This window comes from Arvicanthis niloticus, chromosome 16, assembly GCF_011762505.2.
Source record: "Arvicanthis niloticus isolate mArvNil1 chromosome 16, mArvNil1.pat.X, whole genome shotgun sequence".
NCBI classification, from domain to species: domain Eukaryota; kingdom Metazoa; phylum Chordata; class Mammalia; order Rodentia; family Muridae; genus Arvicanthis; species Arvicanthis niloticus.
Window position 1 is genome coordinate 6,446,996 of NC_047673.1, and position 15,367 is coordinate 6,462,362.

The window sequence follows — 15,367 nt, forward strand, 5'->3', positions numbered from 1 at the left end:
GTTCCAGGACAGCCAGGACTACACAGAGAAACCCTGTCTCGAAAAACAAAACAAAAACCAAAAAAACTAAATTCTTTTTCCAATGGTACAATGCTAAGGTTGTAAAAATAGAGTTTCTTAAAATTTGAAAAATCATACTGAGCCATTAAGGAATGGACACTATTCATGGGAACTTACTGAAAGGTTTTGTTTTTGTTTTGTTTTGTTTTTTTGCTATATATATATATATTTGTTCTGTGTGTATGTTTATCCTTGAGGCTATATAATAGACATTAAAATTACTATATTTCGAAAATTGGGACCTGGAATTCATTATCCTCCTGCCTCAGCCTCCCAGCTGCTGGGATTATAAATATGCCACCAGGCCACATACCTTACGTTGCAGCATTAAGTAGTATAAAGCAAGTAATTAGAAAGAAGACAATTGATAAAGGGAAATTGTTAGCCGGGGTGAACACACTACACAGGCATCCATTCAAACAACAAGCACTCCTTGTGAAGGTGATATTGAGAAATGTTCCAGTCTACATAGAAAAGTGAGATGTTTTAATTCACTGAGCAATGACTAATGCGTGGGAAATATGAGATGGAATCTGTCTCAAGTTCATAATCGGTGAGGCAAGAACATATTTTAATAGTTCTGGTATTACTTAGATGCTTGCACCAAATGGTCGCCTCGTGTGTTTCAAGCTGTGTTCACTGAGAAGTTGGTTTTGTTTTACATGCCATTGACCTGAATCTGAGCACATCCCCTTAAGCTCCAGCTTTTGAAAGAGGAGTCTCAGTTTGCAAAATGACAAGTGTAGCTTTTCCAACAAGGGAGAGGCATTTTCTCCTGTCTTCTGGGGACTGTGAGCCTAAGGCCAATTCTTAAGGGAACTCTCTTGGGGGTAGAATCAGATCTGTACCATGTGACCAACCCATTAGTTTGCTTTAAAAATTTTCTTTATATTTACTTTAGTGTTTGTATGCAGCATGGCTGGTGGATGTCCGAGGATAGGTTTTGGGAACCTTTTTCTCCTACCACTTGGGTTTGTGGGATTGAGTTCAGCTCATCAGTCTTAGCAGCAAGCTCCTTTACCTGCTGAGCCATCTCACTGGCCCATGGTGGATTTTATTTTGCATACACTATCGAGGTCTAGTAAAATAAAATGTAGTGTTAGGATCCTTAGAATGCATCTTTCCTCAAGACCACTTTTTAGTTTGTACAGTTACTTAGACAATATGCATATTTCCATAGTTGTGCATAAATAGACTGATCTGTGTCCTAATGAATGGGTCTCCAGTGTCTGCTCATAGGATTTGTAGATTGGGTGTATCAAGTGTCAGTGTTCCAGTTGGTAAGCAACCCACGTTTTGCTTAGTTACTATTATTTTTGTTTTGTTTTGTTTTGTTTTCTTGAGGGTCTGTGTAGTCCAGGCTGGCCTGGAACTCACCATCCTCCTCCTCAGCTTTCCATCTGCTGGGATTGTGGGTATGTACCACCATGCCACATTTTGTTCAGTTATTGTAAAAGAAAATACAACCTGCCTTTAAAACTAGAATTGTGTTTTTCCAACCAAAGATGGTATCATGAAAGTAGTCATTAGTGGGGCTGAGAGGCCAAAGCTTTTAAGTTCAGACTCCATTTTATAGAACCTGCCCTAAGTTTGAACTCAGATAAACTAACAGGCTGGTACCTAGCATTGGTTTCCAAGTTGCCCCCCCTAACAAAACTTGAGCTCCAGTCTCCAGGTTACACCCTCAACAAGACCAGTGTTTCCAGGTTATTTCCCCAACAAACCTGCACCCCCAGGTTACAAGCCCACCCCCTGCCTAACGACCACCAATGAAGAGGGGAGTAGAAATTAAGTTTATGATATGACTCCCAGCACCAGCCAATTATGTTAAAGACCACAGTACATACAACAGTAGCTTTCCAATTAGATGCTTGCACATGTACTCCCTGCTTGCTGTGTCCTATAAAGCCTTGCCCGGATAGACATTTGAGGCTTCCCCTCCCCACAAATCATCCTTCGTGACAGTGGTGCAATGGGGGGGGGGGGGGGAGGCTGGAGATAGAATGAAGATCCTGCTGTGAGTTGCATCAGATTGAAGATCCTGCTGTGAGTTGCATCAGATCATCAGATCGGCTCCTGCCTTTTTTTTTGGGGGGGGGGATCACTAACATTTCCCTGGCACAACAGGACAAGGGTCAGTCATGTAGAGTGCCAGGTGACCGGTGCTGTGGCCATCTTTTAGTGGCTGCTACTCACCAGACCTGAGTCTCGAGGGAGGGAAGGACACAGAGGAAGAACCAGATTATATTCTAGACTAAGTGGACCTAGGTGGAACCTGTAAGATGTTTTATTGTGCTGGTTAAGAGAGATGGGGGACATGATATGGGACCACCTCATGATGCCTTGGCTCTGAGGGTGGGGAGCTATTGTCAACTATGAAAGACAGTAGGCCAACCACAGAGGACAAGGGAAGGGTGTCATCCTTGGCACCTCAGCAGCAACCTGCCTGTCACTACCTCTGTCTCAGCCTCCAGAACAGACTTTCACATGACTAAGGCTTACCTGGGATTTGCTATGTTGCTGAGGATGGCCTTGAACTCCTGACCCTCACTGGACTTCCCAAGTCCTGGGATGATGATTTTATGTGGTACTTCAGATAGAACCCTAGGATTCTTGTATTCTAAGCAAATATTCTATCAACTGAACCACATTCCCCGCCCAGTCTTCACAGACCCTGGCTCACTAGAAAGATGTCAGATGCCACCCTGTGCCTCTGAAAATGGAGGTAGACTTTGGTCTTCCTGGCTGCCCATGTCTGTTTTGGAGCTGTTAACCCTTTGAGCCCCCCTCACTCCATTACTCTGTCCCTGATTCCCACCTCATGCTTAATCCTCAATCAACATTTGCCAAGTGATACAAAATTGAAAGCCAAGATTCAAATCAGTTGGTAGCCCATTTTCAGAAAGAGGGTGGCCAAAGATCTTAATTAAAGAGAACATTGATATTCTGGAGCTTCTAGACATGGTGATGCACGCCTTTACTCACTTGGAAGACAGGGCAGGAAGATCTATGTGAGTTGAGGCCAGCCTGGTTTACATAGCAAATTACAGGTCTAAGTGGAAGGACCCTATCTCAAACAAACAAAAGTTACAGAATTTACCTATCAGTGTCTTACAAGTGCCTTGTTTAAAACAAAAAGTGCTGAGCACAAATATTAAAAGGGAGAGATATTTTACCCAGACACAAAATCAGACACCATTTGTTGTCACATGGATGGCAACAGAAGTAACTGTTGGGGACAGAAAGTGAAGGGTACTATATTAAGTCAGTTTTGTGGTATGGTATTGAAATACCTGAGGCATAAACAATATGAAAGGTTATTCTAGTTCATGGGTTTGGAGATTCCAGTCCCTGATCTGGTGGCCCTGTAGTTCTAGGTCCCAAGCAGCAATTCATGGCAAGCATGTATGGCAGAGCATGCTATTCTGAGAGGCAGGCCCCATAGTTACCTTTGCAGGAGAACCCCACGGGAGCAGTTCCTGCAAGCGGATGTTTATCTCTTATCTTCATTCCTGGGATGACTCCGTAGCCCATTGTCCTGTAACTCTGCATTCTTTGTTTACGGATTAACTGGCCTCTGGTTGGCAAACCCGAGGGGCAACTGTAGCTACTCAGGCTAGGGAGAAAGAATCTATAAGGCCCTTTTATATATGTTTTTCATGGGACCCATAAAATTTTCTTTTAAAAGCAATCTCATGGGGCCCTGGGGAGGCTCCTTAAAAGGCGCAGAGGCAACAGAAAACAACAGCGGTAGAAGTAGTTGCCCTAGGGGCCTTTACTGGGGAAGTTAATCTCTCTCTAGGCCTTTCCCTCTCTGTTGGGAAGGCTGGGATGGTGTGTGTGAAAACTGTATGTTGGAGAGAGTTCACAGCCTCTCTGGTTTAGTTTCCTTACTCATTAAAGTAAGACAGTTACAGTTCTGTTGCCGCAAGGATCATTGTCAAGGTCAGTTGAGACTGGCTGCTGATTGACAGTCACCTGCAACTCATAAACACCTCAGTCACCAGTATTTTCTTCTGAGTCTTACTCTTGGCCATTGTTCGTTTGTTTGTTTGTTGTTGTTTTCCCTTGAAGGCTGACTATAAAAGTTGAGGCCTCTGGGACTTTCTGTTTTCAGAATCTCCTCACTTGAGGTACATATCGGCTCCTGATTATGTCTGAGGAGATGCATTTATAAAAAGATAAAGAGAGCCTGGCAGTGGTGGTGCACGCCTTTAATCCCAGCACTTGGGAGGCAGAGGCAGGCGGATTTCTGAGTTCAAGGCTAGCCTGGTCTACAGAGTGAGTTCCAGGACAGCCAGAGCTACACAGAGAAACCCTGTCTTGAAAAAAAAGAGAGAGAGAGAGAGAGAGAGAGAGAGAGAGAGAGAGAGAGAGAGAGAGAGAGAGAGAGAAAGAGAGAGAGAAAGATAAAGAGATGGAGGATATGTTCTATGGGTGTGTGGTGAGGTATGGGGGAAGGGGATGTCTCAGCCGGCCTATGCTGAGGCATCCCTTCCCCCTGACTTTATTCAGGGCATGGGGAAAGGAGTTAAGAGGCAGAGAAGGGGTGGGGGGGAAGAGAAGAGAGAAAGTAGATGCCGGCTGTGACCACGTGGTGGGGGTGGGGTGGGGAAGAGCCCAATAAGGCAAGAGAGAAGCTAGAGGCAAGAAAGCAGGAGATCAAGAGAGCAAGAGAGAGGAGGGGGCAAGCAGCCCCCTTTACAGTGGGCCAGGCCTACCTGGCTATTGCCACATCAGTATCTCTTCTCTGTTCCTTGGCCTGGTGGCCCTAAGAGATCACTACTGCTGAACACTGTATTTAACCCCACAGCTGTAGATGTTGCAACACTATCACCTCTGCTGGGAATCCTACTCCTCTAGCCCTTCATCCAAGATGTAAGACAGCCCTGCCCTGATTTTTTTTGTTGTTGGTGGTTTTCTTTGTTTTGACAACGTGGCACTTTATTAGGGAAGAAGAATATCAATTGAGAAAATGTCTCCAAGAAATCGATTATAGACAGTCTGTTGGGTATTCATTGTCTTGGTTATTGATTGATGTGGGTGGGCCCAGCCTCCAGAGGACAGTACCACCCTTAAGCAGGTGTTCCCCAGTTTCATAAGTAAGCAGGGTAAGCAAGTCATGGGGAGCAAGCCAGTAAGCAACGTTCCTCCATGGCTTCTGTTTAAGTTCCTGCCTCCATGTTTCTGCATTGAGTTCCTATCCTAACTTCTCTCAGTGATGGAGTATGACCCTAGAGTTGTAAGCTGAAATAACCGTTTCCTCTGTTAGTATTGTAGAGTAAAAAATTATAAAGACCATTTTGTGAAAAATATGCAGGCTTTTTCTCTGCCCTTAGACCTGAGCAGAAAGAGTGTAAGTTCCAGAATTCGGAACTGAAAATAAGATTTCAGGCCTAGCCGGGCAGTGGTGGTGCACACCTTTGATCCCAGCACTTGGGAGGCAGAGGCAGGCGGATTTCTAAGTTTGAGGTCAGCCTGGTCTACAGAGTGAGTTCCAGGATAGCCAGGGCTACAAGGAGAAACCCTGTCTCGAAAAACAAAACAACAAATACATACATACATTTCAGGCCTTCACTGCCCCAGGACACATTCCGGGTGGAGGACATTATCCCTGAATCAGAGGACACTTGCTGGACACAAGCCTCAGGGAGTAGACCCACCTGTGGGTGGGAAAAGCCCAAAGCAGGAAGACACATTCCTGACCACAAAAAAGATTCAGGTCATCTAGGTGGGGCTTTGACTGGAGAAAGTGAGAGGTATTTAGCCTGGGGTGATTGGTGATGGCAGAGGGGGGGGGTGGGGGGGTGGGGCAGGGGGGGGGTGGAAGGCACAGTGACATGGTGAGACTGCATTTTTGAAAGGAGTGAGTGTGCAGAGTGATTTTCATGTGGCTCTGGGTCATTTGGGGTGGGTTCCTCTGGAGTGTTCCACTGTTCTTGGTTGCCCGCCCCCCCCTTGAGATTTTCCTGGTGTTGTGGCCTGCTGATGTTCAAAATTTGTGGGACAGCCAATCATGTGTGGCCGCTCGAGGGTGTGGCCAGTTGTGTGTAGCCGGTTGTGTGTAGCTAAGTGGGAGTTCCTTCCTTTCCCTACTCCATGCTATAGAGGAACCCCCTCAGCTTGCTGGCCTTTTGTCAAAATTCTGTTCCTGTGTGGACGAGCAGTTTTGACCGTTGGCTAGCCAACTCTCCCCAATAAACCTCTGCTGATTGCATCTAGGTGTGGTTTCTTGTGATTTTTGGGTGGTTGTGATTTTCTGAGACTTGAGGAAGGGTCTCCCGAGTTTGGGGGTCTTCAGTATCAGGCTCCGAACCCAGTGACATCACATCTAGGCGACCCCCACTTCGTTGCCAAGGCAACAGCCGTACACTCCCAGAATCCACCTGGCTACCTCACCTTTACCTGGGAGATACTATGTCACCACCCATATAAAACAGGCAGGACCCCCTGACTCGCTCTCTTATCCTTCCACCTTCTTCTCCCACCTTTGCCCTATCTCCTATATAAACCTCCTCCCCCTTGGAACCGTGTGGTCTGGAGTGGTCTGTTCTGAACTGCGGTCGGATTTCTAACAACTAACATCCTCCCCAAGTTGCTTTTGGTCATGGTGCTTTATCGTAGCAACAGACCCTAAAACAAACCCGTTCTTCTTGGTTTGTTTCATGTAGGAGAGAGCAATCTGTAACTTTGCTCAGTACCTTACACAGATAGGGTTTCAGTTTACTAGCCAGGACATGCAACTCTACAGGGAATAACTAGAAACCAGTGTTTGATCCAGATACCTAGGACTGTCCTTGGCATCTCTTGGCTGGCTACCCTTTACTCCTTCAACTCTTATCCCAGCATGCATCCCTGGATCAGTGACAAAGGAAACAGGTAAAAGGAGAATTCCACTGTATAACTTGCCCAATATCTGCTGAATGGAGCATGAACTGAAATATATGAATGGAGCAGCACCTGGTCCAGATATACTCCATGGTGGTGGAGGGGAGGATGGCAATTGTTAGGGTGGAATTGTAGAGTGAAAAATTATAAAGGCCATTTTATGAAATATGTGTAGATTTTTCGCCTTAGACCTGAGCAGAAAAGTGCAGATTCCAGAATGAGGAACTGAAAATAAGATTTCAGGCCTTCACTTTCCCTGGGGCACATTCCGGGTGGAAGAGGCCCAAGGCAGGAAGGCATTCCTGACCATAAAAAATACAAGCCGTCTAGGTGGGGCTGTGACTGGAGGAAGTGAGAAATATTTTGTAAAGGCAGTATAGGGGACAGTGACTTGGTAAGACTACATTTTTGAGAAAAATGATTGTACTGAGTAATTTCCATGGCTATTAACCTTTCAGGGTGGGTTTCTCTGGAATGTTTCCGCTATTCTTATGTTATCTATCCTTGGCAACCCCTCACCCCCCGCCCCACTCCCCTGGTTTGTGGTTTTTCTCTTTAAAATGCTCCACGGACTGGATGTTGGGGTCGGACCCTACTCCTGCGTGAGTACGTGGTCAGACCGCTGGCTGCCAGTTCTTTTCCCTAATAAACCTCTGCTGATTGCATCCAGGTATGGTTTCTTGTGATCTTTGGGTGGTCGTGATTTCCTGAGACTTGAGGAAGGGTCTCTCGATTATGGGGGTCTTCAGAATGACTTAGAACTTTGCTTGTGTAGGTAAACCACCATCAGATGCTGGTGCTAACTTGACTTGGTTCCTGCCCCTGGAACAGAGCCAGCAGGGCATGAGTCTCCTTGAGTGTTGAAGGATGCTGGGCATGACACTTGTTCCTCCTTCAGGAAATAATCTCCCTGCCAAAATTAATGACTTCAAGATAACTAGAAGCAACATGAGTCTGTGAGTCGAGGGTGTGTCTTAGCAAGTTGGTAAATGCTGTGACCTTCAGGACAGCCCTTAAGGCTGTTGGAAAGAACTCTGAAAAACATATAATTTTTCAACTATGCAAAATATAAGGATGCAATATAAATTGCATAAGGAGCTTCACAGACTTACTAAAAGAACAGATGCAGCTTCACTATGAGCCAGCTTGTCAGAAAGATACTAAGGAAGGAGATTAAGATATTTAGGGAGTGGTGATCACAGGACAAGATCCCACCCAGCTAAGTTTATTATTTGTGTTTACAAAAGCAGGCAGATTCAAGGTCAGCCTGGGACAGGGGAAGGTTAGGCCCAGGCATTATGGGAATGGTATCTCAGAGCAAGATCCTACCCTGCTTGTAGCTTATTGTCTGTGCTTACAAAGGCAGGCAGATCTGAATTCATTTGTACTGTTAAAAGAAAAAAGAATGTACTTGCTGTCATTTTCTAAGAATCAGGGGCTGGGGGCAGGGGATGCAGATTCTTGGAATAGTCAAAGGGGAACCTGGAGTGAAGGATTGAATTGATATGCAAATAAAAGACTGGGCTTTGGTCTTTCAGAGCTGAGCTATCTGGATCAACTATCTTCAGAAAGCTGCCTCAAGCGGAACACAGGCTGTCAGCTTGTACCCATGATTTGACTTTGAGTTGTGCTTATCGCTGCTCCTGAGCACCCCTTCCTCAGAACCCCTCTCCAAGCCAAGGCTGGTCCTAGGCATGCTGGGAGTGACTAGACACACTAGACACAATTGAAGGCACACTGGATGTGGGACATTGTGAGTTGGGTTTCCAGAAAAGGCAGTACTTATGGTACCATTGTATACAGCTGGCTGACTGATTAAGACTTCAGTGGTTGTGGAAAGCTGGAATGTTGCAGGTTAATTCTCACCTCTGTGATTGGCTTAATATTCTTGTAACTATAAGATAAAATCCATTTGAATTGTGCTAGCAGATCCCCAGCTTCCACCAGCCCACAAGCTGAGAATGTCATCAGACTGCGCCGAAGGCCTGCAGCATAGACTTGGCGGGTTTGCCTTCCTACCTGACAGTTTTCCACCAGTATATTTGAAAAGCTACTGTATTTATGAAACTTAGTGAAACTTTTACCACATGTTTGGTATACCATGAATTCAACTTCCTGGGCTGTGGTTACTCATAATTGGCTCTGGAATAAATAATCTCTTATGCATTTTTTTTTTTTTTTTTTTTTTTTTTTTTTTTTTTTTTTTTTTTTGGTTTTTCAAGACAGGGTTTCTCTGTGTAGCCCTGGCTGTCCTGGAGCTCACTATGTAGACCAGGCTGGCCTCGAACTCAGAAATCCGCCTGCCTCTGCCTCCCAAGTGCTGGGATTAAAGGCGTGGGCCACCACCGCCCGGCTCTCTTATGCATTTTGAGGTCAGAATTCTGTTTCTGTATTGACAATACCCCGGATATATTGGACCTATGAGACCAGACCAGAGACACACAGGCACATAAAAAGAGACACAGCACATTAAACTGTTATTTTGTCAGAGACTACTCTAGGGGAGTTATCACAGTCTCTGCCCAAGAGATCACTGGGAAACAAACTTCTAATTGATCCTGGGTACAGCTCAGTTGAGATCCTCTATGCTGCCACTTGGCAGACATCCAGGCGCCTCTGTGATTGGCTTGTTAACCTGATACCCAGCCCCAGCTTAGCAGGATGCATTTCCCTTTCCCGAATTTCAGCTTTCTCCACCTCATAACCGCAACTGTGTTAAGTATCATGAGTAGTTTGAATGTTACAGACACTGCTGGTTTAGACTGGGATGGAGAAGCCTACGAGGTGGCTCAGCAGGTAAAGGCGTATGTCACTGAGCCTGAGTACCCAAGTTTGATTCCCAGTACCCACACGGTAGACGGAGACTGCTCTAGCATGTGCACATACACAATAAATGTGGTTTTTAAAGGTTGGAAATCTTGACACTGTAAATCCTGACAGCTTTAGGGAAGAAGCTGCTCTTGTGAGTCAGACCACTATGGACCACAAACTTGAGAGCTAAGCTGTGGAGTTGCTACAGAGGTGGAAGGGGAGAACCAAGTCCAGAGCCAGAGTGGATGGTAGGACAGACAGACAGGAGGTCCAGATGGGCAAACCACAGGACAACAGAAAGCAGGTCACTGGGTCACATCAGTAGACTGATCTGAGTTATGCCCCAGGGACAGTTGTGGGTTCTTTGCCGGTTTTTGATACACAGACATTTGGATCAAATGAGAGGTCGGGAGTGATGTTGTGCCCAATCCAACTGGTGTTGGATGCTGTCCTCTAAGAGAACAAGTGGAACACTTAGACCCTTCCCTCTATCTGGTATGTCCTGTGCGTTCTTGGGCCTGGTGTTTTCTGTTATGATAATGTTTAAATACAATCATGTGCTCCTACAGTCACAGCTCACTGGATAACTTACAAGGTAACACCCTTTCCACTCCGAGAAATAACTCGCTTATTGTTTTGTTTGAGTCAGGGTCTCTCTGTGTAGTCCTGGCTGTCCTGGAAGTTAATACATAGGCCAAGCTGGCCTCAAACTCACAGAGAGCCTCCTGCCTCTGCACTAAAGGTGTGCAGCACTGTGCCTGGTATAGGAGTAAGTCAGTTGTCAATACGTGCTGCATGGATGGTGCCGGGCAGAAAGTGGTGTCTGTGTCCATCCAGATGCACAGTCATCCTCTATCCTCACAACGGAGGCAAAAGCTGCTTGTAAGATAGGCTTAGGGCAAGTCATCGCCCCCAAACCCACTGTCTTCTATTCTATGGAGTAACTAAGAGCAGACCTGATCTCAATACACAGCTTGCTTATAACAACGTAAAGTGACATTAAAGAAGGTTGAGAAAGACAGTAGCCCAGGAATGCCTGAAACACCAGCACCCTAGAGCCTGAGGTAGTAGGATAGCAAGGTTCAGGTCCATCTGAGCGCCAAAGCAAGACCTTGTATTTTAAAAAGAAGACAAAAAAATTTAAGAAAAAAAAAGGAAGGAGAAGGAGAAAGACTGGTGTTTGCAGCAGTAACAAGAACCACAAATAGACAAAACAGGAAACATGAGAAGCCCCTCGCGGCATTAGACTATCAAAGATTGCTTAGCTGAAGCCACAAACAAAATCATTAATGAAGAACAGGTGCTCCCACCTCCACCCTCCAGCAGGCAGACGCTACAAATGCTCAGGTTACTCTTACCTGGGAAGCAGGCAGGCTAACTGCAGGTCTTCATCTCTCCCTCTACTCCTCTGAGTCCAGTGTCCTAGCCTCATTGCCAGCTCTGCAATGAAACTCCCCCTCCCCCATCACCACTGAACCCCACAGATCTGCTAGCTTCCCTCCCACTATTCCTCCCATTATCCCAGCCCCCAACTCCAGGAGGGACTCCCTGGAAAACCACAGGCCACTCTTGCCAGGAAGGAGGTTAGGACTGCAGGTGCTCACCTCTCCTTCCACTCTCCCAAGCCCAAGTCCTCAGTCTCATCTGAAGCACTGTAAAAGAATACCTTCTGTAGCCTCCCTTCTCCTGCTATGGTGCTCACCAGTGGATCCCACAGATCTTCCCCCCCCCCAACCTTTTATTTCTGTTACTTTATCCCAGCACCCAGCTCCTCCAGCAGACACTCCACAGCTAACTGCAGGCTCTTCTTTCTCTCTGTCTCTGTCTCTCTGTCTCGCTGTCTCTGTCTCTCTATCTCTGTCTCTCTCTATCTCTCCCTCCATCCCTCCCTTTCTCTCCCCATTGCTCCAACTCTAACACTCCAGTCATCCCCAATTCTGTAGCAGATCTTCTTCTGTGGCCTCTCCTCCCTGGCCTCATTCCCAAGAGACTGACTAAGCAGATCCTGGTGGAATACCCAGCCTTTCTGCCTCTTGTAATGCCCTTCCGTGGCCCTTGTGAAGCCCCTCCACTGCCCCCAGCACATCCCCATCCCTAGGTCTCAGGTCCCAAAAACCAAGATTATATATCAGCACCTAGAATTGTACAGTCTTTTCAGTCCCAGATGCCTAGATGCCACGTAACAAAACAAAACAAAACAAAGCAAAACATAATAACAGGCAGGACAGTATGTCTCCACCAGAGCCCAGCAGCCCTACCACAGCAGGCCCTAAGTACTGCAGCATAACTGAAGCACAAGACCTGAAAAGAGTCTTTATGAATATGATGGGGGTATGATAGATACAGTAGATATGATAAATTCTTATCTCATAAGAATTGTATGAAGACACAAGCAAACACTGGAAGGGAATGAGCAAAGTGCTCAAGAACTGAACGTGAAATAGAATCAATAAAGAAAACCCAAACTGAGGAGAATCTGGAAATGAAAAAGTTAGGAACTTGAACAGGAGCTGCAGAGGCAGGCTTCACTAACGATAGAAGAGATGGAAGAGAGGATCCCAGGTATTGAAGACCTGACAGAAGAGATGGAGACACAGAAAAAATGTCAAATCCAGAAAAATATCCTATCACAAAACATCCAGGAAATGTGGGACAGAATGAAAAGACAAAAATCTAAGAATGATAGGAATAGAGGAAGAAGGAGAAACACAGAAGGCAGGCACAGGAAATACTTCCAATAATATCACAGAAGAACGTTTCCTTAACCTAAAACAGAGATACCTATCAAAGTACAGAAGCATACAGAACACTGAACTGATTGTCACCAGAAAAGAAAGTTGCCTTGGCACATAATAATGTTTATTATGATTATTATATACAGAACAAAGAAAAAAATACTAAAAGTTCAACTAACATATAAAAGGAGACCTCTTAGAATTACATCTGACTTCTTGATGGAGATTCTAGAAGCCACAGGGTCTGGACAGATATGCTGTAGCTTCTAAGAGACCAGAGATGCTGGGCCAGACTAATATGGCCAGCAAAACTTCCATTCAGCATAGATGGGGAAAATAAGACATTCAATGGTAAAACTGAATTTAAGCAATATATATGTCTAGCCCTACAGAAGGTCCTAAAAAGTAAACTCCAACCTAAAGAAATTAAGTACATCCAAGAAAACACAGGGACTAAATAATCCCAGATGAGCAAAACCAAAAGAAGGGAAGTGTTAGTCCCAAGGGCCTTAGGAGAAAGACCATCAACCCAAATTGTGGCCAAATGAAAGCAAGTTCTATGGGAGGTGACTTCCAAGCTGTCTCCTGTTGGATCTGGCAGGAATCAAGAGACCAGCCCTGAACCAGTTTCTCACGCCCCCTTTATAGGGCAAAACCACAGGGTCCATGATTTTGCATGGGAGACCAGGCAGTTAGGAAAGTCTCTCCTGGAACAATGGTCACAGAACATTTCCAGGAACAGATGGCTTGGGAGGGTGGGGAGGGTAGGTTTATAGTTAAACTGCCTGGTCACAGTAGGTCAGATTCCCGGAAACAGAACTTTTATATCTTAGAGCCAACAGAAACCCAGCTGAATTAAAATGGCTCCCGATTACAGAATGGAGGTGGGTTGGTTTCTTAGAAGAAACACACACCACCACCACAGCCAACAATCATTGGATATTGATGTTGGCTATTCATCAACTGACACTAGCTGAAGTGGCAGGGAAGGCTTTCCCTGCAATAGACTCTCTTTGTAAACTTTGTAAACCCTCTGATACTTGTAAATGGCCAGGCCCCACCGGAAGAGCTCCAGCAGCCAGGCCAGTAAGATTAACACAACTGTGACTGCCATTCCAGCCTCTAAGTCTGAAAAGTGGCCAGGTCCTGCACCTAGATTTCCCTAACTGCTCTAAGGATAGTTTTCTTGCTACAGTTTTTTTTTTTTTTTTGTTCTGTTTTGTTTTTGTTTTGTTTTGTTTTTTTTGTTGTTTTGTTTTGTTTTGTTTTGTTTTGGTTTGGTTTTTTTTTAGAGACAGGGTTTCTCTATGTAGCCCTGGCTGTCCTGGAACTCACTCTGTAGACCAGGCTGGCTCTGAGGCTGGAGAGTGGCCAGGCCCCGCCCTACAAGACAAAAAAAAAAAAAAAAGTCCCACTAATAATCAGGCCCTACTCCCTCCAATCCCAGGCTACCCTGGAAACCATCTCCCTCCCACCCCAAAGAAACCCTATATAAACCCTGCATCCTGCCCAGTTCTCTGGTGCTTCTTGACTGAACAGAGGCAGCCACTCTCCTGGAAGGTTCCCTCCCAATAAATCTCTTATGTAAGGTTTGTTGTTCTCTATGACTTTGCTGTATTTCTTGGCTTCTGACTGCCAGGGTATCTCCCAGAGCAGAACTGTAACACTTTCGATGGGGAAACTTTCCCAACAGAATTTGTACAAAGCAAATCTTTCCCTCCAGACCTGACACTTACATTTGATATCTCCCAATACCAGCAGGTCCAATTTCCCAATGTAAAGACATAGACCAGCCGGGTGGGCACTTGGGAGGCAGAGGCAGGTGGATTTCTGAATTCGAGGCCAGCCTAGTCTACCGAGTGAGTTCCAGGATAGCCAAGGCTATACAGAGAAACCCTGTCTCGAAACCCCCCCCCCCCCAAAAAAAAAAAAAGACATAGACCAACAGAATGGAGGTGAGAACAGGATCCATACAAGAAACACACTTAAACATCAAGGATAGACCCCAGAGTAAAGGGTTGGAAAAAGATATTCCAAGCAAAGTGGACCTAAGAAACAAACTAGTGTATAGACATTTTTGTATCTGACATGCCTTCAAATCAAAACTCAAAAGAGGTAGGGAAGGACATTACATACTCTTATCACAGGAAAAATTTACCCAAAGGTCATTTCAATTCTTTTTTTTTTTTTTTTTTTTTTTTTTTTGGTTTTTCTAGACAGGGTTTCTCTGTTTAGTCCTGGCTGTCCTGGAACTCACTCTGTAGACCAGGCTGGCCTCGAACTCAGAAATCCGCCTGTCTCTGCCTCCCAAGTGCTGGGATTAAAGGCGTGCGCCACCACCACCCAGCGGTCATTTCAATTCTTAACATCTATGTCAGAAACACAAAGGCAGCCAAGTTTGTAAGAGAAACACTACGACAGCTTAAATCACATATTGATGACCCTCACACACTAATAGTGGGAGAGTTCAGTACCCCATTGTCACCAATAAATGGGTCATCCAGACAACAATGAAACAGAATGTGGGAGCTTATTGAAGTTATAAACCAGATAGACCCAACAGATATTTACAGAACATTTCACACCCAAACACAAAAATATTTCTTTTCAGCTCTTCTAAAATTGGAACTTACAAAACTCAGCCATAGTCTCATACACAAAGCAAGTCTCAACAGATACTGGAAAACTGAAATTACACCCTGCATCCTATCTGACCACCATGATTAGACACCAACAGAAACAACAGAAAGTTTAAAAACTCAGAGAACTGAACAGCTCTCTGTGACAAAAAATAGGTCAAGACAGAATTAAAGAAATCAGAGACTTTCTAGAATTGAATGAAAATAAATACACACCATACCCAAATTATGGGA